We start from the raw sequence: 18,035 nt of genomic DNA on the forward strand, positions 1-18,035 counted from the left end.
CTTTGGGCTGGGGATAGTAACACACACCTGAAATCCCAGCATGTGGGAGGCTGAGGCAAGAGGAGCACTATGAATTCAAACCTAGGCTGAGCTACACACATTTTTGAGATCTTCGCTCAAAAAAAAAAAAACAAAATAAATGGTTACTTTGGGTGGTGAGATTCTAGAGGATCTTTATTTTGTTTCATTTTGGCAGTGAACATACTTTTTTTGTACCAGGAATGGAGCTCAAGACCTTGTGCTCGCCAGGCAGGCACTGTGCTGCTGAGCTATTTCCCTGGCCCTGCTGTAATTTTATCTGGGAAAAAAAATTCCTTATAAGAAAAGGTAGCTTGGGGCCGGGGAGATGGCTCAGTAGAATAAGCACTTCCCTGGCAAGCACAAGGGCCTGAGTTCAATACCCGGTTCTGCCAAAAAAAAAGAAAGAAAGAAAAGGTAGCTTTGTAGATCTGAATACCAAAGGAGACTTCTTTAGCGAATGAGAACTGGGGATCAAACTCAGGGCCTAACACATGCCAGAGAGGTGCTCTAGCCACTGAGCCACACTCCTAGTCCCAATTTTTGTTTTTGAAACAGCAACAGTCTGACAAGACCAAACACATCTCTAGGAACTCGGTAATAGCTGGGGGGGGGGATCATTATTCTTATGATTTTATCATTGAAATTTTGCATTCTTCAATTTAACAAATAATGACAAAAAATAAAACTGACAAGCCACTGGTATGAAATCAGATCCCTGCAATTCCAGTTCACTAGTAGGTTCTACTCACTCTGTTCCCTGACCAAGATAGGCAACATTTCTGGGCCTGTCACTCTGCTCTCAAATATTTATGTATGTTTTGACTTGTTCCAAAATAGATTTGAAGCAGGGCTGGGGGAGTTACAGGGGTGCATGCCTGTAATTTCAGCACGTGGGAGGCTGAGGAAGTACAAGTTTGAGACTAGCCTGGGCTACAAAGTGAGCTTGAGGCCAGCCTGAACTGCATAGCAAGAAAGACCCTGTCTCTAAATGGCCAAAAAAAGAAAGGATTTGAATTGGCTTACTACCCAAGGGGGGAACAGATACATGGAAACATTTTTAGGAGTAAAATCATCATAACAAGGTAAGTTTAAAAAAAATAGGAATAGCATCTTCATGAGTTTTACTCATTTTTATATGTGTTTAATGTGGAATTAAGAAAAAGCAAAATGACTTCTGTAAAACCTAGTAGTGATTGTTTAAGAACTAGTAGGAGGGGCCAGGGAGATGGAGTGGTGGAATAAGTGCTTCCCTGGCAAGCACAAGGGCCTGAGTTCAGTCCTCGGTTCTGAAAAAAAAAGAACTACTAGGAGATGAAAACTCTCCATGATACAGCTCCATTTCATCATTAGAACCCTGACAGCAGAGTTCCGTGTTTGTATTTGTTTTCTTTTCCACAGTACATGTTCACCAACCTCTGGAAGTGTTTAGAGAAATGTTTGTACTGCTTAATTCCCCACATAAATAGTAATTTCATGGCAGTTCTTGAAATAAACATTTTAAAATTTGGGGGAAAAATGGGGCACCTCACAGTTTAACTGAAGCTTTTTTTAATCCCCCCCACCTTGGTCTGAAAAATATATACTATTTAATTGAAGGAGGATTCAACTGGAGGCTTCTAGTTACCTCCCCTAGGACTAAAGTGATTAGACTTATACATCACTTCATAGCCACTTTGTGTACTCTTCACAAGGCAGCAGGTAAAAACAATTCCTAGGACTTGTACAAAAGCAATGCCCAGAGTTGCTGCATCTGGCAACACATGTGCCTCCTCAGCCAGGCCCCAAGCCCCTCCACATAGCCCATGGTATGGATTGAACACACAGTGAAGTCAGTTCCACAGCCTGCAGTGGTGCTGACAAGAGTAGGAGTCTGGAGCTCAGCCCTTGGCCATGCCCGGGCTGTTCTCACCACAGTACTTGGGACTGTAGTTAGCAGTCCCACGTACTTACACTCTTCCTACAATTCACCCAGGAATGAAGCTATGCCATTGTTTGGAGAGTAAGTCTGCATCCGCCGCCAGATGTCCTTATTAAGCTCTGATATCACTTTGTCTCTAAAAATACACCCAGCAATGGCTGCAGCCACCGCCCTTAACAGACAGGAAGATAGTGAAGATTGTAAGACAGTACTTCTTCTTGCAGGATCCACAGCAGCCTACAAAGGCCACCAGAACGAGATAGCCACTCACTACAACGATGATCACAAGTAACGGTGCAGGAGAAGCCCCGTGGGTCTTGGTCCCATTCAGGAGAAGCTGGACTACTGTACCTGCGTCAATCACTCCCAGCCCACAGGCATAAAACATCAGCAGAAGATGGTAGAGCACGAACTTGACACATTGCATTCCTTCTTCCACCTCATGGCTGCTGGACCTACCTACAGAATATATTCACTGACTCCCATCCAAGAAAAAGAACTTAGAAGACTGGTCAGTGAGAGACATGGAAAAGATTTCTCTAAAAGAACATAAGTGGGCTGGGGAGATAGCTAGGCAGTCTAAGCACCTGCCTGGCAAGCACAAGGACCTGGGCATGGTGTGCCGGCCCCGAAACCAGATGTGGTGGTGCACACCTGTAATCTCTGTGCCGGGGAGGCTGAGACAAGAGGATCACTATAAATCTGAGCTGCATAGCAAGACCCTGTGCCAAATAAATAAACAAATTTTTAAAAATTTAAGAAAAAAAGAACATACTCAGAAGGGAGTGTGAGTATTCAGAGAATGAGAAGCAAAGTAAAGCATTTACTGGGTGTTCCATGCTGTGTCTCAATGTACAGTAGTATTTTTGCATAAGTTGATTCATTTGCTATACATGGACCATGAGCTTCTAAACCATAAAAGCATTATAGTAGTTAAGAGCTTGGTTTCTGGTAGTAGATTATCTGGGTTGAAAACCCTGCCTTCCTTTATTATGTGACCTACAAGTTATGAAGCATCTCTGAACACATCTGACCCTCAGTCTCCATCTTTTAAAATGGGGCTAATAGCACTGTATCTTAGGGATAGTATAATTATATTAAATAATACACCTGAAACAGCACGGCTGCTGGCACGTAGTAAGGGCTCAGTAAATTCTTATTAGCTGTCTTTAAAACAGATAGTAGGAAATAGGGAAACAGATCTTTTGCAAATAGTAAAGGCACCAAGACATGGATAGAGGGGAGAAAAAGGAAAAAAGAGGGGAAATATGAAGAATTAGGATATGTTAAATACATGTGCCAACTCCCCACAATGCATTAAATCATGTACTGCATATATGTACTAACAAAAATTAAAAGTAAAAAAGAACAAAGTCCTCCATAGAATGATAGCAATTATACATATGCAATTCTATGTCACTAAGTCTGCCATTTAAATAACAATATTTTAACTGCAGATTACATGGAATCTTACATCTAGCTTATTTTCTAAAACCACAGAGTTATTTGTAATGCTTTGTCATACTGCTCAGCTTTTCTTTTTTTTTTTTAAATATGTATTTATTTTTATTTATTACATTTATTTATTGTGTGTGTGGCCAGCCCAGCCCACCAGGGGGCGGGTCTGGCTGGCATGTGGTGCTGGGGATCAAACCGCGGTCCCTGTGCTTTACCAAGCTTGTTTCAAGTAGGTGCTTTAGACCACTGAGCCATCTCTCCAGCCCCTGCTCAGCTTTTCTATTGCCTTAAAATCATTAAAAGTAGGGGCCGGGAGACGGCTCAGTGGAATAAGTGCTTGCCTGGCAAGCTCAAGGGCCCGAGCCTGAGTTCAATCCCTGGTTCCATCAAAGAAAAAGCATTAAAAATAGGGAATCCATGGGCCAGCAAGATAGCTCAGTGGACCAAGTGCCTGCTTAGGCAAGTACAGTGACCAGGGTTCAATCCCTGGCACCATATACCGCGCCAGCCCCGGCTCCAGGCGGGCTGAGCTGGAGACCGAGATTGGAGGTGATGGCACGTGCCTGTAATCCTAGCACTGGGGAGGCTGAAAACAGAAGGATCACAATGAGTCTGGCTGTGTAGTAAGACCCTGTACCAAATACATTAAAAAAAAAAAAAATAGAGAACCCATCTTGAAAAAAAATGTAGCTGTCTTTAGGTTAAGTATTATCATCCCCATTTTAGAGATAAGGAAGCAGGCCTGGATAAATGAAACACTTTGTCATACTTTTATGCATCATATACCAGACTCACTATAGACCTTCCAACTCTGGATTTGTTTTCTAGCCCATATTGTAATCACCCAATCAATGTATAGTGTGGTTTGGGGGCCCGCCCATTAGCTCAGTTGTTTAAGTGTTTGCTTAAAGGAGGCATTCAGTCTCTGGGAGCGCTGATGCCATTCCCAGATACTCAAGGCAACCTAGACCAGCGCTGCTGGAGGTCAATGTGGAGCTGCCAAAAAAAACCAAAAAACCAAAAACAAAAACAAAAAAAACTCTTCTGTATAGTGTGGTTTGTTAAGTGTCCAGGGTGTAAGAGACACTACCAAAGAGACTGCCCCTACCATCTAGATAATTATAAGCTCATTGAGGAAAACTAGACCTTAAAAATCTCATAAATACCAAGGAACCAGTGATACTTTCCACAGGTAAGTCCAGAAAATGTAAGTTTTGAACAGAAGTTTTAAAAAAATTAAGAGAGATTTTATGAACACGCATCAACTCCCCACAATGAATGTAATCGTACTACAGATATATTAATAAAAATTAAATATAGAAATACTATTTACAGAAAAATGATAAATCATTGGGAGCCACAATATTAAAGCAAGGCTTTGGGGAAGACAAAAGATGTCATTTGGGAGCGGTAGAACTCAAGAGCATGCCTGTATTTTGGATTTAGGGGTGCAATCAGGTTTTTGCTTTGCTTTGTGATACTGGAGATTCAACTCTAAGTCCTCACACTGTATGACACTCTTTTTTAGGTCTTACTAAGCTCCTTTGATGAGGCTCTAACTTGGGAGTTTCCCGCTTCAGCCTCCCAGAGGGCTGACATTATGGCCATGTGCCATCACACCTGGATGTGCTGCTCAAATGACTCTACTGTTATCAGCAGCATACATCTATATTGGAGCAAATGGGACAGCTCTCTCTCAAGAAATGCAGTCTCTCTCACAAGAACTCTTCCTGTCTCTCCACATGCCAGACTTCTCAAGCGTGAGAGGACAGTAGAGAGGGCAAATCTTACAGGAAACACAGTGACAGGAGCCAATGAGGCAGCTCTGCTGGCCGGTTTTGTTAAGGCTTGAGTCATCTGAGTCTATAAATAAACCCAAAAGTCAGAGAGAAATTACTCTTTCTGCTGTTGTTTATGTAATGTTTTCACAAAAATCACTTTCACATTTCTTTCAAGCATGATCCTTAGCTACAATGTATCTTGGCCTGGGGAAAAGATTTTAGGACTTAACTCTTCAGTTATGACAGTAGCTGGAAATGATACAAAAGTTAAAATTCCAACAGCCAGTTCTACACATTCTTGAACCTCTGACTAAGACCATTAGGAAATCTAATAATGAATGTAATCATTATGATTGGCAAATATGTCCTACTAAAAGTAAAAAATAAATTTTGTTTTAATAAATAAATAAAAGGAAACCTATTCTATATTCCCTCTAAGTGAAAACCAAAGCCCTGAAGGAAATGGCAGCCTCTTTGCATTAGAAATTTCTTAAGAGGCAGCCCAAAGTCCTGCCTGAGATGCTCGATATCACAATATTTTCTCTTTTTATGTTGTAGTAATTCTTCACTTGTAAATAATTCTGTATTTTTTGTAAACTTTGGATGGAAAGACCTCACCATATACAACACCGCAACCAACTGAGGAAATGATGCCATTGTCCTGTGAGGGAAAAGAAAAGCTGAGAAGACAACAGAGGAGGACACTCCTGCCGGAAACAGAGCCGAGCTTCTGACTCACTGTTCTCCACTCAAGTAATTTTATTTTCCCAACATGGGCATTATTGCTTGCATACAAGAATCCATGGTTAACTGCTTTTGTTTTCCTTGATGCGCACAGCCTCATCCTTGTTCCTCTAAAATCAGCTGTATGAATTGGTTTAAAATTAGCCTGGGAAGTTCAAGACATGCTGGGACGTCTGAAAGAAACTGGGGCAGCTAGTCCTCAGTGTCCAGTTCAGGGGATGCTGCAATCTTTTTTGCCAAGCTGTGCACACGTGCCACAGGACAGTGTAGGACTCCAGCAGGGACCAGTGTGGGGCTTTGCTTCTGAGAAGAAGCAGCCAAGGTGCTAAGCCACATCCTTGGTCTTCAGTCTTCAAACTAACCCCATAGTCTCTGAATAAAACTTTTTTTTTTTTTTTTTTTTTAGGTACTGGGGATTGAACTCAGGCCCTTGTGCTTGCCAGGCAAGCGCTTATTCTACTGAGCTATCTCCCCAGCCCCAAAACTTTTGTTTCTTTTACAGTACCGGTAATCAAACCCAGGGCCTTATGTATGCTCAGTTAAGTGTTTTACTACTGAGCCATATCCCCAGCTCAAATAAGAGCTTGTTAGTTATGAAAAAAGAAAAAGATTTTCAGAAAGAGACACTGGTTTGCAAGTGTCACTTTTTCTTCTTTCTTTCTTTCTTTCTTTCTTTCTTTCTTTCTTTCCTGCTTTCTTTCTTTTTGAAGAAGGGTCTTGCTGTGCAGTTCAGGCTGGCCTTGTGCTCACTTTTGTAGCCCAGGTTGATCTCAAACTCACAGTGATCTTCCTTTCTCAACCTCCCAAATGCTGGGATTACAGGCATGCACCACCACGCCAGGTTCCACTTTTTGATATGCAGAAGGAGACGTGCAAACTTGCCTGGGAACAGAAAATAGAAATCTGAAATAAAGATTTTACATAACCAACAATTGCATTTAAAATTTAATTTGACATTTTTTTTCTGTGAATCTAAAACAGCTCTGAAAAGTGGTTTGTTTAAAAAAGAAAAGAAAAACAAAAACCAGTCAATAAGAAACCAAAAAGAAAAATTACTTGTGACATATTGTGCTCTCAGCCTATGCTCTATCTGGTTGTATAGCATCGCCAATATGGGCTCTACCAGAATATAGCCTATAAGAGAAACTAAAAAGGAACCAAATACTTATTACCTACTAAGTGCTAAAGGGTTCTATGAACATTATTTATTTTAATTCTTATTACTTTCCCCACTTTATATATGAGAAAAAGGAGGCTTACAGATAGTAAGGAGCAGAGTCTACATTTCATTCAGATATATATGTTTCCACTGGTCTTCTAAAAACACTTCCCTCACCCATTATGTTTATATACTCATTCTTCCAGTTGCTTGTTTTTGTTTGTTTGGATTTTATTTTTTAATGCTGCAAATCAAATCTAGGGTCTTACATGTGCTAGGCGAACAATGTATGACGTAATTATAATCTCAGTTTTAAATACTACGTTGTACAAATTTATCTTACTTTTTAGCTCTTTCACACATATTTCAAAAAAGGTACCATTTACCAGAAGTCTTGTAGTTAGCATCAAATGGGATTTAAATTCAGATTATTGTGCCTGACTGAAGAAAATGATTATGAGGGAAATAAGGATTCAAGAGAAAACTAAAATTGATTGATTATAATTAGTAAAACTCTGTAGGTCAAGACTCTTCTAAGAATGCTAAACTTTTTAGGGACAAGGATAAATATGGATGTACACAGATACATACATACGTACATGGATTATTATAGTAAGCTTAGAACCACAGAATTTAAGAATCCAGGCATGGTGCTGCACACCTGTAATCCCAGCACTTGGAAGGCTGAGGGAGGAGGATTGTTTCAAACTTGAGGATAACTGGGGCTACATAGTGAGTTCAGGGCCAGCCTGCACTACATAACAAGACCCTGTCTCAAACCTCCTTCCTTCCTCCCAAAAACAAGAAAAGAAAAAGAAATGGAAGAGATTGTGAATTAGAAAACTTTAGACCCATGCACAGGTGGCTATGAAAAAACTCACTCTCAGGACCCCTGATTCCCAAGCAAATGCCCATTTCAGGACTAAAAAATTAGATCCTTTTCAATAGCATTTCAAGTCTCCAGTTAAGAGCTTCAAAGTTAACCATTTCAGAGTCACAGGGTCAATGAACCGACTTGTGTGAGGTTTTACATCAGGCAAATCAGGCAGCAATGAGTTATGGAAACCGATCTTGGCCCTTGATTCTGACTACGGAGAAGTTTGAGGGTTGAGCCCTGGACCTATTCATTTCAATGAGCATAATTAAAAGTTACAAAACAGCCCTCCAGAAAGAAATTGCAGCCTGGAAGAACACAGGCTATTATTATTATTGTGGGGTTTTGGGGTTGTTGTTGTTGTTGTTGTTGTTGTTGTTGTTTGCTTTAAAAGATCCTTTTTTTAAAAAATTAATTTTATTGAGAAAGAAATAGCAATGAGACAGTTTCAAGACAGGTTAGTAGGACAGTTACAATAATTAATACATTGCATATTGTTGTCTTCATAGTAGTTATTCATAGTACAAGATGCAGACATGATATCTTGTCTAAACACTGTTAGTACAAATCTTTCTCCTCATTGAACTAAAAGAAAGTAGCTGTATATTTATCCTGTTTTGTATATACAGATATATTTTTTTCACTACAACATTGCCCTTCATTTATCCCCCTTTTTTGTTTAGTTTTGTCATAGATGGGTATTCCATTGCCATTCAAATATTGTAGGTGCATGAATTCAGCAAAATAATCCAATACAGCCCAGTAGTCCATAATAGTAGTGGGTTATCTACAAAACTGGCAACGTCAGAAGTTGTTGACTTGAGCCTCATACAGCTCAGCATATTAATGTGGCTTTACTTTTTATACCTCGTGTTTATACTTTTCTGCTGGATGGTTAAGACCAAGATTAAGCAAGACCAGACCTATATAACAGGAAACGTAACTTTTGTATCTGCCAAGGTCAGTCAAATCCCCTCAGGATTTTTAATTGTGTTGTGAAGGAGTTAAGGACACAAATGCCTAATTGGTTTATTGATTATTTCAGGATGCAATCACTTGAGGACTTGTGACTTCAGAGAAGGCCGTTTGGTCTGGCATTTCCTACAAGCCATAAAGATTCTTTGGGAAGAGGGATCCTTCCCATACCAAGGCCAGAAAATAGCATGAGTCACTTGACATAAAACCTGAATGAACAACCTCCTACAAGTAGCTATTCACTTCTACTACCTTTGACATCCCACTTGCATAGTTCTTAGCATGCATGCAGTATTCCTAGAACTTACAACTACAGTCCAGATGTCTATTTGTCCTTTCATTCTCTAACACATTTATTGTTTTTGTCTAAAAACTATAAAAGCATTTCACTTTGATCTTTTCTTTGGAATTTACTCTCTTGTGAAGATGCCCATATACACATACAATTAATAAACTGATTCTTTTGTCAATTATCACTCGTGTTATTTCACTTTCTAAAAACAATTCACTCTCCAGGTCTAGCAAAAGAGTCCATGTAAGAACCCAGAAGTGGTAGGACATCTTTCTCCCCTACAAATACTTTTGAGAATGCATCATACACTGACTAGCAAGCTGGATAATTTCCCCATCATGCAAAAAGCGATATTGGTTGATTTTCTGGCCATCTTCTTTAAGGTTAAGTTGAGCTTTTAAAAAAGACACAGAGAGTCAGGCATGGTGGTGCACACCTGTAATCCCAGGACTCGGGTGGGGGTGGGGACTGTCAAGAGGATTACTGCAAGTTCCAGGGCCAGTCTGGGTTGCATAGTGATGTCAAGAGTAGTCTGAACTACATCGTGAGACCCTATCTCAAAAGAAAGAGAGGAAGAAAGATGGAAGGAAGAAAGGAAGGAAGGAGGGGGGAGAGAGAGAGAAAGGGAGAGAGAGAGAGAGAGAGAGAGAGAGAGAGAGAGAGAGAGAGAGAGCTTTTCAAATCATATGCAAGAATAATCTAGTGATAGTGGTTTTAAAATTACTTGTTCTAAGACTTGCTGAGATCCAGTGAAAGCAATCAAAGAATCCCTTTCTTTCTTTTCTTTTTTATTGCATTTGGTACAGGGACTCACTACACAGCTCAGATCCATAATGAGCCTCCTGTTTCAACCTTTTCAGCACTGCGATTACAGGTGTGCACCACCAAGACTAGTCTCGGTGGCTGGATCGGCATACCCAGGGCAGGGCTGGCATGGCTTGGGTGCCAACGGTGAATCCCTTTCAAATACAAAATCTTTCCTATGATTTATAGGGTGGATTCAGGCTAAGAAACCTTCAGTTAATATAAACAAAGTTAATCCCAGGAGAAGCCTCACCACAGGGAATCTATATTTACATTAGACCAGATTCTCAGCAATAAGTCTTCTAATAGGAGTAGCTTCATTGTTCTACTAACCTTGAGCTACTAACTTTTGGAATCTCCTGAATACTGGAAGGTCTACAACCTACCAAATTGTATCATGAATTTCAAAGCATTCTCCACAACCATGTTGAAAACAGCTATTGGATGGATGGATGGATAGATAGATAGATAGATAGATAGATAGATAGATACATAGATAGAGTACCTCTGGTACATCACTAACAAATTTCTCTCACTAAGGAAGAAGGAATTATATAACAGCTCAAATATCTTCAATGAGTACCAAGCAATTCTAACTTCTCTCAGTATCTCATACACTTACTAGAAACCACTGAATGAAGCAATTCAGCCCTGAGTCATCATTCTGAAATTAAAGGATCAATGGGAAGTTATCTGTTTAAGTTCCAAATGCAGATCATACACACGGCAAGCCTGCAATAAACACTTTTAAAAATTAACTTGAAATAACTTACCCTTATAGCATCATATTTCCTTCCTGTTGGATGTAAAAATCTTTAATGCACTCTAGAAATTAGTCTTGTGTCTAATTTCTAACCATTGTGTCACAATGGTTCTTGTGTCTCCTGTCAATTGTGACATTATACTGGAAGACAGGAAATCTTTTTTTTTTTTTTTCTTTTGGTATGAGGGCTCAAATTCAGGACCTTGCGCTTGTCAGGCAGGTGCTTATGCCACTGAGCTGTCTTCCTGGCCCAGGAAATCTTATTTTTTGTTTTCTGCAGTAAGTCACAAAGCTGTCAAGGCTGGAATCAAATTTATAATCCTCCCACCTCACCCTTCGGGAGTGCAGGGACTACAGGGAGCATCATCACTCTGGCTAGAATTGAAGGAATTTTGGGAATGGGAGATTGCTACTTAGCAAAAGGGATTCAGCTTAAAAACTCAGAGAACTTCTGCTGGGCATGGTGGATTAGACCTGTAATCCAAGCAGTGAGGAGACTGAGGCAGGAGAATCTTGAGTTTAAAGCTAGCTAGAATATGTAGTGATTTCAGGACCAGCCTGAGCTGCATAGTGAGACCAGGTCTCAAGAAAGAGAAACAGGGCTGGTGAGATGGCTCAGTGGTCTAAAGCACCTACTTAGAACAAGCTTAGCAAAGCACAGGGACCGAGGTTCAATCTCCCAGCACCACATGCCAGCCAGCCCGCCCCCTGGTGGGCTGAGCTGGCCACACACACACACACACACACACACATAAAATTAAAAAAAAAAGAGGAAACAAAAAGCAGAACTCTTTCTTCAAAAAATAAAGAATGAAGGCCACATGTGGTGACACAGGCCTATAATCCTAGCACTCAGGAGGCTGAGGCAAGAGGATTGCTGTGAGTTAGAGGCCAGCCTGGGCTACAAAGTGAGTTGAAGGTCAGCTTGAACTAAATAGTGAAACCTTGTCAGAGAGAGAGAGAGAGAGAGAGAGAGAGAGAGAGAGAGAGAGAGCAGAACAGGAACAAGGAACTATTTAAGATTACAGTTTATGATGCATGTCATATTGCCAGATGCAGTAATTCCAGATACTTGAGAGGATGACACAGAACAACTGAGTTGGAAGCCAACATTGGCACCTTAGTGAGTCCTTATTTCAGAATAAAATAAAAAGATCTAGGGGTAGATAGCTCCGTAGTAGAATGCTTGCCTAGCATGCATAAGGCTCTGGGTTCATTCTCTAGTATCACAAATAAATGCATAAATAAAAATTTAAAAATAAAAGTAAGAATAAAACAGTGCTAGGGATATAACTCAGTGGTTGAGTTTGCCTATTATATGTGAGCCCCTAGATTCAATCCCTAGCACTCCCTCACATACACACAAATGATATCAATGAAACATAAAGTGTGAAGAAAAAAAAGAAAAGAAAAGAAAAGAAAGAAGAAAAAGAAGCACAAAGTGTGGATCCCTCTAGCTCCACCCCAGGACTAAGGACTAAACCCAGGATGCTCTACCGCTGAGCTACATCCCAGGTCTTTTTATTTTTTATTTTGAAACAAGATCTCTCTGAGTTGTTCAGGATGGCCAGGAACTTGCAATCCTCCTGTCTCAGCCTCCTCAGCAGCTGATTTCAGGCATGTACCACTATACTCAGTCCTTTGGGGACTTTTTAATTTTGATTTTACTTTTGGACTTTAATTTCAAAAAAGACGCAAAAAATATTTCAATTGGGAAAATTTAATGTGGATTGAGTATTATCTGACAGCAAAGAATTATCTTCATTGTGCTTAGCATAATGGCACCGTTTTCTATTTTAGAAACAAAGATCTGTGTTAGAACTACATACAGTCACACACCACCTGACAACATTTTGGTCAAAGACCATAATATTGTGGCTCATGGAGTAACACACGTTGCACACATTGGTGGTGATGCTGGTATAAACAAACCACCTGCACTGCCAGTCAAAAAAATAAAACATGTATAATTATGTACAAGACAACATACTCGGTAATGATAACAAGCAACTACTTAACTGGTTCAGTTATTTCCTGCCTTGTATTCTTTTCATTCATTGAGAATGTACTCCTATTTATTATACGTGTATTATTAACATATATATATAATATCATACATTATATAATGTTATATTATAATTATTATTATATAATTATAAGTATGAACAATGTATAAATATATAAATAAATATAAATTCATTTATAATCAATAAATATAATTGTAATTATAATACTATAATTATAATAATTATATTACTTTGAAACAAGGACTCACTAAGTTGCCAGTGTTGCCTTCCAACTCAGTTGTTTGTGTCATCCTCTCAACATATTATATGTAATATATAGTAATATATTATATATATTGGCATGTATTGCTTTGGTACAGGGTCTCGCTACAGCTCAGATTCACTAATCCTCCTGTCTCAGCCTCCTCAGTACTGGGATTACAGGCATGCACCACCATGCCTGGCTTCAGTGGCCAGCTCCACGAAGGGCCGATACGGCACGGAAGGATAGGATTGAACCCACATCTTTGCGATTATCAGGCAGGCACTTAGACCACCGAGCTACCTCCCCAGCCCCTGTACTCCTATTTATAAAACAAAAATTTTACTATAAAACAGTGTGCCATGGGCCGGGGATGTAGCTCAGCGACACAAGTGCCAGTCTGGCAAGCACAAGGTCCTGAGTTCAATTCCAGATACCAAAACCAAAAGTCACAAAAACCATATGCTGTGGTACTGGAGTGGCAGTCTCATGCACTTTGGGTCTCTTGAGTGCATCGGAAACCAGGTTGACTGATTGGCCTATACAACCACATAGGTTTGCTTAAGTGCCCTCAGAGATGTTTGCACAATGATGGAACTGCCTAATGATGATGCCTTTCTTTGAATGTATCCTGTCATTGAGTGACACATGACTATACTGATATATTTATAGTTAAACTTTTATGATGTTTGAAATTTGCTTTAAATTCTTCCCCTTTGTCCAAAAAGATTTAAAAAGAGACAAACGGAGAAAATATAAGCAGCAAAATGTTGAAAACTGTTACAAATGAATGACTGGATGGGCATGGTTAGGCTTAGGACTGAGGTTGAGCTCAGTATGTAGCTCAAGTTGGCCTTGAAGTAATGGCCATCCCCCTTCCCCTGGCCATCCCTCAAGTGCTGGGATTATAGGTGTGCACCACCACAGCAAGCTGTCTACAAACTTTAGCAATGGTAAGCCCTAAAGCTATTAGTTCATTTGACAAAAATCTATTGACCACTTAACAGAAGCAAGGAACAGTGCTGGAGATGCAACAGTGGAAGAGACAGATTATAAACAAGACCACTAAGTGAGCTCTATAATATGTTAGCCAGAAATAAGTGCTAGAGAGAAAAATATAGAGCAGAGAGAGAATTTAATCCCAGTACTGAGAGAGCCTGAAGCAGGAAGATGAAAAGTCTACGTCCTGGGCAACTTACTAAGACCCTGTCTCAAAATACAAAATTCAGAAAAGTCAGGGGATGTGGTTCAGTGGAGCACTGTTGGGTTCAATCCCTACTACCAGAGCGGGGGAAGGGTGAGGCAAGGAGGAGGAAGGACAAGAAGGAAAAGGAAAAGAAGGGGAAGAAGAAAGAAGGAAAAAGAGGAAGAGGAGGAGGAGGAGGAGGCGAGGAAGAAGAGAAAGGGAAGAAGGAGAAGGATAAAAAGGGAGGAGGAGGAGGAGAGAGCAAGTTGAGATTTTAGAGAAAGCAGTCAGAAAGGGCCTTAGAGGGAAGAGAAGATTTAAGTACACACACTTTAAAGAAGTGAGAGGAATCAGGCAATTATGAAGAGGACACAGAGCACCAGAGAGAAGTACAAAGGTCCTGAGGTGGGAATGTGTGTGTTTGCAGAGAGAGAAGCAGGCCTGAATGGCTGAGACAGAGTAAACAAGGGGAATGAAGCTGGGCTATACCAAGAGCAAAGAGCAGGTACCTCAGTCATGGGAAAGACTTTCTTATTTTAAGTACAATAAAACCCCACTGTAGGGCTTTAAAAACAGAAGGGTAACATGGTCTGACTTAAGGGATGAACAGGTTCTCTGATGGCATACTAAGTAAGCCTCAATGAATGGGGGAACAGAAATAGAAAGGTAGAAACATATTGTCTTATATAAAAATTGTATAAATATTATGTAAAATTATAGCCTGTTTATGTGTCTGAATTGTATACTTAACCTGGGTCTATCGCCGAGATATCTCAGAAGGTATATGCAAGATTCCCCCCCCAACCTAAAATCTGAAATCTGAAACACTTCTGGGATCAAGTATTTCAGGTAAAGAACACTTCTTTTGGTGAAACTGCTGAGGGAATAAAAGGAATGAGAGACCTGGGTGTGAGGGCCTGACATAATCCCCAGCACTGCTAAATAGAGTCCAAAGAGGAAGCACTTGGGCACACCTCTAGTGTCATTTTGTGTCGGTTTTACTTCTTCAAAGTCGCTTTCAATATTGTTCAAATTTCAAAATGTGTCATTTTTCAAAAGCTACGTGACTCTTAGGAGAAGAAAAAAAAAAGTTAAAGAGTTCCTAGCAAGAAAACATCAGAAGCAAAGCATTAGAAAAGATAGATGTGTCCCCTAGCCACAACCCAACGCTCTGCTCCAGCCATCTGAAGGCACTGGGGCATGTGAACACAAAGGATGAACTTTCATGGACTCACGCTGCTCCACGACCACACTTAGCGGAAGTTTGGCACCTGAGGATGAGGCCATCTTTTATAAAGAAATCACCAGACACAGCCTAATTAATTAATTAAACACATAGTTCCCCACACAGAATGATTTGAGACGCACTGGGAAAAATCCCTCTTGCCTAAAGACAGCCCAATGGCCGGGGAGATGGCTCAGTAGAATAAGCACTTCCCTGGTCTGAGTTCAATCCCCGGTTCCACAAAAAAAAAAAAAAAAAAAAAAAAAAAACCAGCCCAAGACTACTTTTGGAAGGATTAGTCCACCTTCCACACTAATAATGGTGGCAAAAAGCAAAACCTGAAGCCAGCCACAGTGACACAAGCCTATATGCTGGGAAGGAACACTTGAGCCCAGGAGTTAAAGATCAGTGTGGACAACAAAGTCAGGCTTCATCTCAAGACAAAACAAAATAAACAAATATTGACTACATTTGTTATATGCTAGGCATTGCATTGGACATTCTGCTTCCTCATATGTATTAGCAAATTTAATCATCTCAATGAATTCATGAGACAGGAACTATGATTCACTCCCTTTGAACAGTCCAGAAAATTTAATCTTTGAGGGGCAGGGGAGATAGCTCAGTAGAATAAGTGCTTCCCTGGCAAGCACAAGGGCCTGAGTTCAATCCCCAGTTCTGGGGGGGAAAAAAAAAAAGAAAAGAAAATTTAATCTTTGAGAGTTATCTGATACTTCATGGAGGTGGTGGAAGTAGGATGTGGATATGGGTCATTTCAATACTGTGTGTGTGTGTGTGTGTGTGTGTGTGTGTGTGTGTGTGTGTGTTTTATTGGAGACTGAACCAAGGGTCTTTGTGTTGAGCAATATCCTCAGCCACCCTTGTTTGTACTTTTTACTTTGTTTTTTGTTGTTTTGTTTTGTTTTGTTTTGTGTTTTGTATTTGGTGCAGGGCCTACAGGGTCTCACTACACATATTCGGCTCGTAGTGATCCTCCTGCTTCAGCCTCCTGAGTGATGGGATTGCAGGTGCACACCAGCACACACAGCTTCTTCCTTTTTGTTTTTGAAATGTTGTAGTGGTGGGGATAGAACCCACGGCCTTGTGCATGCTTAGCAAGCACTCTATCACTAAAGTACACCTCCAGCTCACATTTCTTCCTTCTTGAAAGTAGTTGCCGGGCCGAGGAGATGGAACAGTAGAATAAGAGCTTCCCTAGCAAGCTGCAAGGGTCTGAGTTTAATCCCCAGTTCCGCAAAAAAAAAGAAAAAAAAAAAAGAAAAAGAAAGAAAGAAAGAAAGAAAGAAAGAAAGAAAGAAAGAAAGAAAGAAAAAGAAAGTAGTTACCATAATGGTTATCTTAGATTTATAGGGCACATTATAGTTCTTAGCAACTTCTACCAAGTATTATTCCAGAGTGTCCATGTTTAATTTATATATTTGCTGCAAAATAAAGAAAACACCAGCTTTGGTTATCACATACCTGCAAAATGAGAAATGGAAACAAGTTAGGTGGTTGTTCAACTCTGAATCACTGTCCTTCATATCTCTATTCTCTGTTAGTTAGAATGTATAATTTTAAAACAATAATGTAGTGTCACAGAGGGGCCCTGCTTGAGAATATATCATAGGACAGCCATATCTTAAGAGTTATGGACATCCATATGTTAAGAATATAAAATGACTTCCTGAAGAAGTAAATATAAGAAAAAATTTTCAAATCAAAATTACAATTTTTCTGGGTATGATGGTACATGCCTGTAATCCCAGCACTTGTGAGGCTGAGGCAGGAGGATCACTACAAATTCAAGGCCAACCTGGGCTACATAGTGAGTTTAAGACCAGGATGAACTAGATGGAAAGACCATATCTCAAAAACAAACAAAAAAATTTTTGATTTTGTGATAAGTATTTACATTATATCCAGGAGATTTAACATATTTAATAACCAGTACAACATAGCACTAGACAATCAGAATCAGAATGGATGCTCTGAATTTCAAAAATGTCTCCTAGTCTGAAACAAGTACAGTAGGCAGCCAGATCTGAGCATTCTAGCTGAATGTCAGTTCTGAATTACTAAGTATGGTTATGATTATGTCCAAGAGTTGAAGTTTCTAAGTTTCACTAGCTTCTAAATACCAGGCTAGTTATATTTAGAATAATTATGCTCTCTTTAAAAAGCAATCAGCTATTTTTTTCATGATGGAGGGCAAGGGCTTTAGTTTGGTTTTTTTTTTTGCAATTAAACTCTGAGTTCTAGTCCAGAGTGGTGGTTAACTAGTGGTAAACATAACTTTTACCACCCAGCTGAACTGAATCAGTGTGGTTCTGAGTGTGGAAGGCCGACCTAAGGATTGCTGCCAACAGCATAAAAGCAAAACTGGAGGGAAAAGTGGTATTGATTCTCCTGGAGAAGCTTGTTGTGCTGGTTTATATGAACTCATTGAGACACTCTAGACAGGATGCCGTCCAAAACTTACCCCAGTTCTTTTTTTCAGAACTGGGGATTGAACTCAGGGCCTTGCGCTTGCCAGGGAAGTGCTTATTCTACTGAGCCATCTCCCC

This window comes from Octodon degus, unplaced genomic scaffold, assembly GCF_000260255.1.
Source record: "Octodon degus isolate 3935 unplaced genomic scaffold, OctDeg1.0 scaffold00011, whole genome shotgun sequence".
NCBI lineage: Eukaryota > Metazoa > Chordata > Mammalia > Rodentia > Octodontidae > Octodon > Octodon degus.